Source organism: Cebus imitator, unplaced genomic scaffold (genome assembly GCF_001604975.1).
Source record: "Cebus imitator isolate Cc_AM_T3 unplaced genomic scaffold, Cebus_imitator-1.0 Scaffold264, whole genome shotgun sequence".
NCBI classification, from domain to species: domain Eukaryota; kingdom Metazoa; phylum Chordata; class Mammalia; order Primates; family Cebidae; genus Cebus; species Cebus imitator.
In genome coordinates this window covers 2,032,398-2,040,306 of record NW_016107579.1, presented here as the reverse complement: position 1 = coordinate 2,040,306, position 7,909 = coordinate 2,032,398, and positions in this window count along the sequence as shown.

Genomic DNA, 7,909 nt, shown 5'->3' with positions numbered 1-7,909 from the left:
GCTGGGATTCTTGCCCAGGCAGGACAGAGGTGGGGGAGGCCTGAGCACTTAGTCCGGGATGGAGGCTCAGTCTATGTCCCAGGACCATTAGTGAGGCAAGCGGCTGCTGAAAAATTTAGCACAGGCCCTGGTAATGCACTTTGGAGAGGAGCCTCCCCGCAGGTGCTCATGGAGCATGGTGTGGACCGAGTCCTGGGCATAAGGCGGCCAGGGCTTGTCTGCCTTTTGGAAAATGAGAGCTAGGAGCAAACAAGAAGCTGCCCCCACAAACTTCCTCAAGTGCGTGCTTGGGCAGTGAACCTGAAGACTGGGGTGACTCTTGCCTGAACCCCACTAGAGTCTCAGGTCCAGGAAACCATCTTCCACCCTCACCCTGGGGTTCTGCCCTGTTGCCTCGACCTTCCCCCTGCTCCGAAGACAGACCCCCATTCCCCTGTGAGGTCACGGAGAATGAAACCTCAAAGTACGAAACATTGGCAGGCTGAGCACTTTGAATTGAAAGAAAATGCAAGTCCTTAGTTGCTGCCTCAGAACGAAGAATTTTCTAACCTTCCCTTGTTTCTCCTCTGCCTTCTGCCCAAGTGCAGGAAAACAGATTTCTCTCGGATTTCCTTATCTGACTAAGGACACTTCTTTCCAAAAGAAATGCAACTGTCTTAAGGCCCCCTCCCTAGAAATCTCATCAAATAACTAGGAAAGATTAACCACCCACCTGCAAGGAGAAAAGACTAAAAGCTGTCTCCAAGCCCAGACAGACTTTTCATTTATTCTTCCGAGGGCGGCTTTGACGGATTGCCGGGGAGATTTTCTCTACATAAGACAACCTCTGCTCACAGTGCAGTTTTGCCCCTCACTTTCCCTTAAATTGCAATCGCATTCAGTTTCCTGAGGACATTCACAGGAAAGTGTCTGCCTTCTGGGTCCATTTGATTTCTCTCAAAACTATTTACTACCTCTGAAAATTACCTACCCCCATTTCCCTCTCTCTTATGAAGAGGGTGCTATTTAAACCTGTCATTTGGCCCTTCTTTGAGTCTCATATTTTGTACGCCCCCTTTGTTTCTGTATGTTAATACATTTTATGCCTTTTTCTCTTATTAATCTCCTATTGTCCCTTCATTTCCAGTGAACAATCAGGGGGGCCTAGTGGACACTTTCTTTTAACCCTTACATTCCCCATCAGCCCCCAAAGCCTTCTTTTTGAGGCAGAAGCCTTGCTGTAAGCACCCCTGGCAGAGGTCTTGCATGAGCCGAGGCGGGTGAGTGTGCTGGGGGAGGAGCTGCAAGATTGGGTGCTCCTCAGCGGATGCCGGGGCTCGCCCTTGTGAACTGGCCGTGCTGCAGTCTGCAGGGCAGCTCCTGTGTGCCAGGTGCTCCACGGGCATCATCTCTCACGTCTTCAGTGCCCTTGCAGGAAGCTCCTCCATATGCTCGTTTCTCAGTTAAGAACACGAATCCTTTAGTGGTAAGAACTGAAGGCAGGCTGGGCACAGTGGCTCATTCATGCCTGCAATCCCAGCACTTTGGGAGGCTGAGGTGGGAGAATCACCTGAGCTCAGGAGTTCGAGACCAGCCTGGCCAACATGGCAAAAAACCGTCTCCACCAAAAATGCAAAAATTAGCCAGGCATGCTGGCAGGTGCCTATAATTCCAGCTACTTGTGAGGCTGAGGCAGCAGAATCGCTAGAATCTGGAAGGCAGAGGTTGCGGTGAGCCGAGATTGTGCCATTGCACTGCAGCCTGGGCAACAATAGTGAAATTCCATCTCAAAAAACAAAAAACAAAAAACACTAAAGGTGGTTGCATGATGCATGGTGATTTATGAACAGTCAAGCTGAATGCAAATCCAGCTTCAACTTCTTTCGTGCTGTAGCACTTGAATCGTGATGTTTCTTCCACGCTCAAGAGCTCTCTTTTTGGTTGGCAAAAATACATATTCATGTATTCAAGTCTTTGTTGGGTGCTTTGTTTGTCAAATGGGTGTAAGGCAACGGTTTTCAAGCTTTTCCACATCGCACACCTAACCCCACAGACACATAACCAAATAGCGGCTATACACTAGGGATTGAAGCAAAAGTGTTATGAGACAAAACTTACCCTGAGGACATGTGATAAAATCTGATATTTTAAAATTTTATTCTTTTTCACTAAAGAAAGAGCTTGTTGATCCTACCCTCTAATAAAGCTGAAAGCCAAAGTTTGCAAACACTGGCAGGTGGCTACATGTCAGGGTGAGGTGTCACCAAGCACATTGTGGTCGCTGTGGTGGTGGGTTGGTCGTAGCCTTTTGGGCTTCATCAGCTGGAGTCCGTGTAAGTGAGGAACATAGACGGAGGATTGTCCCAGCCACACGCCTGCTCTGACATGTACCCTGAGGGCATGGTAGGGTTCAGAAGCATCCACTCTGCATTCTGCAAGGACACGGGATTCCCTACAAGACCTGGATGCCTTTGACTCAGTCACCTTCTCTGTTCCTAGTTCCTCCTCTGAGCACTGGGAGGGTTGTGGCCTGTAACATCCAGCGGCCTTTCCTGCTGGACATTCTGGGATGGTTCCAAGTTGAACTTGATTTCCTTCTCCCTTAACCTTCCCCACTGTTTTTCCTAGCCTATAAAATCCTGTCCAGTTAGAGGCCAGAGCCATGGGTGGACAAGCCACTGGAGGCTGAGGGGGGTGGCAGTGAAATTAAGTTGGCAAAAATTATGACATGTGAGTCCAGTGATGGCTGGGAGCACCTCTAAGCCATCTGAGAGAAATCCCCTTTCTTGGTCCTCTCTACCCTTGTGTTATGTCCTCCTCATTCTGTGTTAGATGCCCTCTCCCCTACTTGGGATCTCACTCAGCATCTGGAAAGCACTTCTTGGCTGGAGCCCTGAACCCTCCTGCCTCCTCTGGCTCAGGATCCAATCCCCAGGACAGGTGTCTTTGCCTGGCATCCCACTAAGAGCAGAGCCACAGCCTGGGCATGTGTGCCTGCCTGCATGCAGTTTATTTGAGAGGAGAGCTCAGGGAGCAGAGTGAGGGGCTAAGGGAGTGAAGTGGAGGAGGGGAAGTCAAGTCAAGGTGTGCTGTTGAGCTGATCTCCATCCCACTGGAAGCTTCTGGGGAGTGTGTCTACCCCTACCTCCCCACCCTGCACCCCACACATCTCCCTCATGGCTGAGGGTTGCTGCAAGAGTCCTTGACAGTCCCGCACTCCTGAGCTGTGCCTGTCTGTGGGACTGGGCTTCTCAGGTGACTGACTTTACAGTGTCAAAGAGGCCCTCAGGCTACAGTAGAATACAAGCCTGCAGGGGGCACTCTGGGCAATGCTGTGGTCAGAGGGTGGCTGAGGGGTGTGAGACGGGCACAAGAGGCATCTAATACAGCCAGGGCAGCCCCAGTGGGGCCAGGCAATCCAGACGCTGACTCACCTGCACCTGGTGAGTGTGGGCAGAGTCTCTGCCCTCAGCCACATCATTATCTAGCTAGGGAAAAAGAACGGATGTGCCAAACAATTGGTGAGGCCACAGGACCTTACATAATCCAGTTTCACAGCCTCTTTGCAATGGATGAGGATGTCAGAGCTGGAAAGAACTTCAAGGCTCCCCTTGTTAATTCTAGTCCAACCTTCTCACTTAGAGATGAGAAAGTTGAGGTTCAATTATGCATTTGTTCAATGACTATGCCCATTTTATACAGTGAAAAGGAAGAGAGGTCAGGTGACTTCCCAAGGTGGCCCACGTGTTGAGTGATTCACCATTACATCCTAGAGGGGGTGGGTGAGAGTGGACGGGGCAGGGACAGGGTGGGGAAGTTCGGCTTTCTACACCTCCTCTGACTTTTGGTGCAGGGGAGAGGCAGGCGGGGGGAGTCCTTGTTGTTTTGGGTGCATCCGGGAAGACCTCAGGACCTTTGCTAGAGTCTTTGCCCATGTCCTGTAATTATTAATGGCTATTGATTGGCAAATAAATGCTTAAATGCAGAAAGTGAGGGCTCCCTGTAAAGGACAAGCATACGTTCCTGTAGAATTTGGACTCCTGCAGTAATATGAATACTCCTTCTCTTCCTTACCTGCACGTCTGGTTTTATCTCCTTAACCATGGACCCTTTAGCTTTCTTCTCTTTGGGTCTGGGTTTCCCATTGTATGTAACCCTCCTAGTTCCTTGCAAAGATGCATGTTTCGTGGCCAACTCACTGGTTGAATGCACGGGCCAACTCACAGAACCACCCGTGGAAACAGCCTCAGAAATAATCTTATCCAGCCTCCTCTAATAAAGATGGGGAAATTGAGGCATACAGAGAGGAAATACAGATTGCTCTCTAAATACCCACAGCAAATGAAGGAGGTGGATGCTCGGCTAATACCAGGTGGCAAGTGTCATAGCAGAGGTGTGTACCAGGAACAGAGGCATCCACGACAGAGGTGTGGTCAAAACTGTTCACGCTGCTTTGGACAGTGAGAACTGAGTTAAAAACAGTCTTCAATTCCCCAGATGCCGTGGAGGGTCTGCCAGCATCATGCTCCCTCCATCCTTCCTTTCAGCCCTGCAATGATCATCAGCGTTTTGCCCACAACAGACTCGGACTCTGCTTGCCTGGAGCAGGACACTGGCCCCTCCCAGAATCTAGGGAGGCTTCACGGAAACAGGCAGAATCCACAGGCTGCTGGAAACACAGCTGAGGTCATAGGGCAGAGGCTGCCTGGCCATGACACTGTGACCATTGCTGTGGACACCAGGTATCATCACTGGCCCTGCTGACTTTGCTGCTGGGGGTGGGGATGACAATTTGGCCAGGAGAAGATTTTATTATTCTGTTTAATTATATACATACATATTACATTATTTTATTTTATTTATTTTAGAGACAGGGTCTTGCTTTGTCACCCTGATCTGTGACACCTCACCCTGACATGCAGCATTTGCAAATGTTGCCTTTCAGCTTTATTAGAGGTTAGGATCAACAAGCTCTTTCTTTAATGAAAAAGAAAAAATTTTAAAATATCAGATCTTATCACATGTCCCCAGGGTAAGTTTTGTCTCATAACACTTTTGCTTCAATCATGAACTTATAATCTCTATTTGACTATGTATGTATGGGGCTTGGTGTGCAATTGCTGGGGTATAGGAGTGAAATCGTAGCTCATTGCAGCCTTAACCCTGTGGGGCTCCAGTGATCCTCCCACCTTAGGCTCCTGAGTTGCTGGGACTATAGGCATGCTATAATATGGCTGGTTATTGTTATTATTATTATTACTTTTGTGGAGATGAGGGTCTTGCTGTTTTGTCCAGACTGGTCTCAAATTCCTGGCCTCAGACAGTCCTCCTGCCTTAGCCCTCAAAGTGTTGGGATTACAGGCATGAGCCACTGTGCCCAGCCCCCAGAAGGACTTCTGGCTGGCCCTGCTTCTAGGTGTCATTCACCGCAGACCCAAACCCCTGGTGGGAGCATCTGACTGTCTGAACTTGGGGTATCTGCCTGCCTCCAGCTGCCCAGGCCAAGAAGAGAAGGTTGGAGCCTTTTAAGCTTTCCTTAAGGAGGCAGGGCCTAGCCTTCCCTAAGACTCACCCATTGGCCAGTTCCTGTAATGTGGGGAGGTGGATCAGATGCTGGATCCAGCCCAATGTGTATTCTGTAACTTCCTGGCCCCGTGTACCTACCCTGTGCAGGATGCAGACCTGACTTCAGTGTCAGCGAAGACATCAGAAAGCAGCTTGAGACTGAGGACCCAGGAGATGCCAGCCCAGCTCAGGGTAACTCCTTCCATTCCAAGGATGCTAGAGAGGTGAGGACAGCTGCTCATTCCACCTACAAACCCTGCAGTGAGCAATTAAGGACCCCAAGACCACAGGGGACCTGAACAATAAGTTCAGTCCTGTCCCTCCTGCTCCTTCCATAAGCTGCACTCAAGAAGGAGCCATATGCTGCAGAATGTCCACCACTGCTAAATAGAGCTCCATTAAGGTGCTAGAGCATGGTGTAGACCAGTGCTTCTCAAATTATAAAGCTTGCAGAACTCTTCGGGGACTTGTATCCAAATGCAAATTCTAATTCAGTGGTTCCGAGATGGGGTCAGAGGGTCTGCATTTCCAAGTTTCCATACCATGCTGCTAATCTTAGACCACGCTTTGAAAGCTTATTATTGGCCGGGTGTGGTGGCTCACACTTGTAATTCCAGCACTTTGGGAGGTCAAGGTGGGCAGATCGCTTCAGGTCAGGAGTTTGAGATCAGCCTGGGCAACATGCTGAAACCCTATCTCCACTAAAAATGCAAAAATTAGCCAGGCATGGTGGAGGGTGCCTGCAATCCCAGCTATTTGGGAGGCTGAGGCAGGAGAATCGCTTGAACTGGGGAAGGGGAGGTTGCAGTGAGCCAAGATCATGCCACTGCACTCCACCTTGGGCAACAGAGCAAGACTCTGTCTCAAAAAAAATTATTATTATTATTTTTAATAGATACAGAATCTCATTATGTTGCCTGTGGTGGTCCCAAACTCCTGGCCTCAAGTGATCTTTCCACCTTTGCGAGAGACACTGTGCCTGGCTCTTGCAGACCCTTTGAGCAGCTAAGGCGTACCCAGGGAGCGCTGTGGGAGATCAGCCAGGGATGCGAGCGGGGCCGATGCTGAAGTAGGAGGCAGGAAGCAGGGACTGGCCCCCAGCCCCCTCTCTCCCTTCTCCCCTTTGCCTTCCACACACAGCCTCTTGTCCAGCCACTCCCTCTTCCTGGAAGGGCCCTCCCAGCCTCTTCTTTACTGACAAAGTGCTGGGAAGCCCTCTCAGCTGGCCACAGGTCTTAGCACAGACCAACCCTTTTTTCAGGCCATCACCGTGTCTTGGAATCTCCCACTGCCAGAGCGTCAGTGACACTGTCCTTTGACCCAGGCGAGGGAGGCTTTTACCTGGCCTGCACTTTGGAAGGCCTTGCTGTCCTTCACTGGCCATCTCCTTCTCCAGGGCCTGAGGGATCTGTAGAACCTGGGGATCCTGTGAACCCGAAGACTGGGCTCTCCCTTCTAGATCTTTATCTGGCTGTACTCCACCTGGGATTTTCTGCCCAGGTGGCATCAAGATTGCTTCCAGGCCCTATTGGGACCCTTGGCTAGGTCCTTCCTCCTGCAGGTGAGCAGAGGCACAGGGCCCAGAGGCACAGTGCACGTCGAGGCTTGATGGGAGTTAAGGGCACTGACTGTGGAAAGGGTCCGCGTGCAAGGAGCTTGGCTATGAGGGCTGAAGGGTCTCCGTGTGTGTGCAAGCCCCACATGGGGTGAGACAGGGCAGGGGTGGGAAAAGGAGGGAGCCGGGCCATAGGCCAACGCCTGGCTCTCTCATGACAGCATGTTCCAGTGTGAAATCCAAGGAGTCTGAGAATTCTAAATTCTAACTCTCTCCCACTTACATCCTTGCCTCAGTCTCCTCAAATGTCAGGGTATGTCTGTCCCATCCCTGTGCAGTGCCACCAGTCTCTGTGCAGTGCCCTTACTCCCTGTGCAGTGCCATCACTCCCTGTGCAGTGACCCCAGTCTCTGTGCAGGGCCACCAGTCCCTGTTCAGGGTCACCAGTCTCTGTTCAGGGTCACCAGTCCCTGTTCAGTGTCACCAGTCCCTGTGCAGGGTCACCAGTCCCTGTGCAGGGTCACCAGTCTCTGTTCAGGGTCACCAGTCTCTATGTAGGGTCACCAGTCCCTGTGCAGGGTCACCAGTCCCTGTTCAGGGTCACCAGTCTCTATGTAGGGTCACCAGTCCCTGTGTAGGGTCACCAGTCTCTGTGCAGGGTCACCAGTCTCTGTGCAGGATCACCAGTCCCTGTGCAGGGTCACCAGTCTCTGTGCAGGGTCACCAGTCTCTGTTCAGGGTCACGAGTCCCTGTGCAGGGTCACCAGTCCCTGTTCAGGGTCACCAGTCTCTGTGCAGGATCACCAGTCC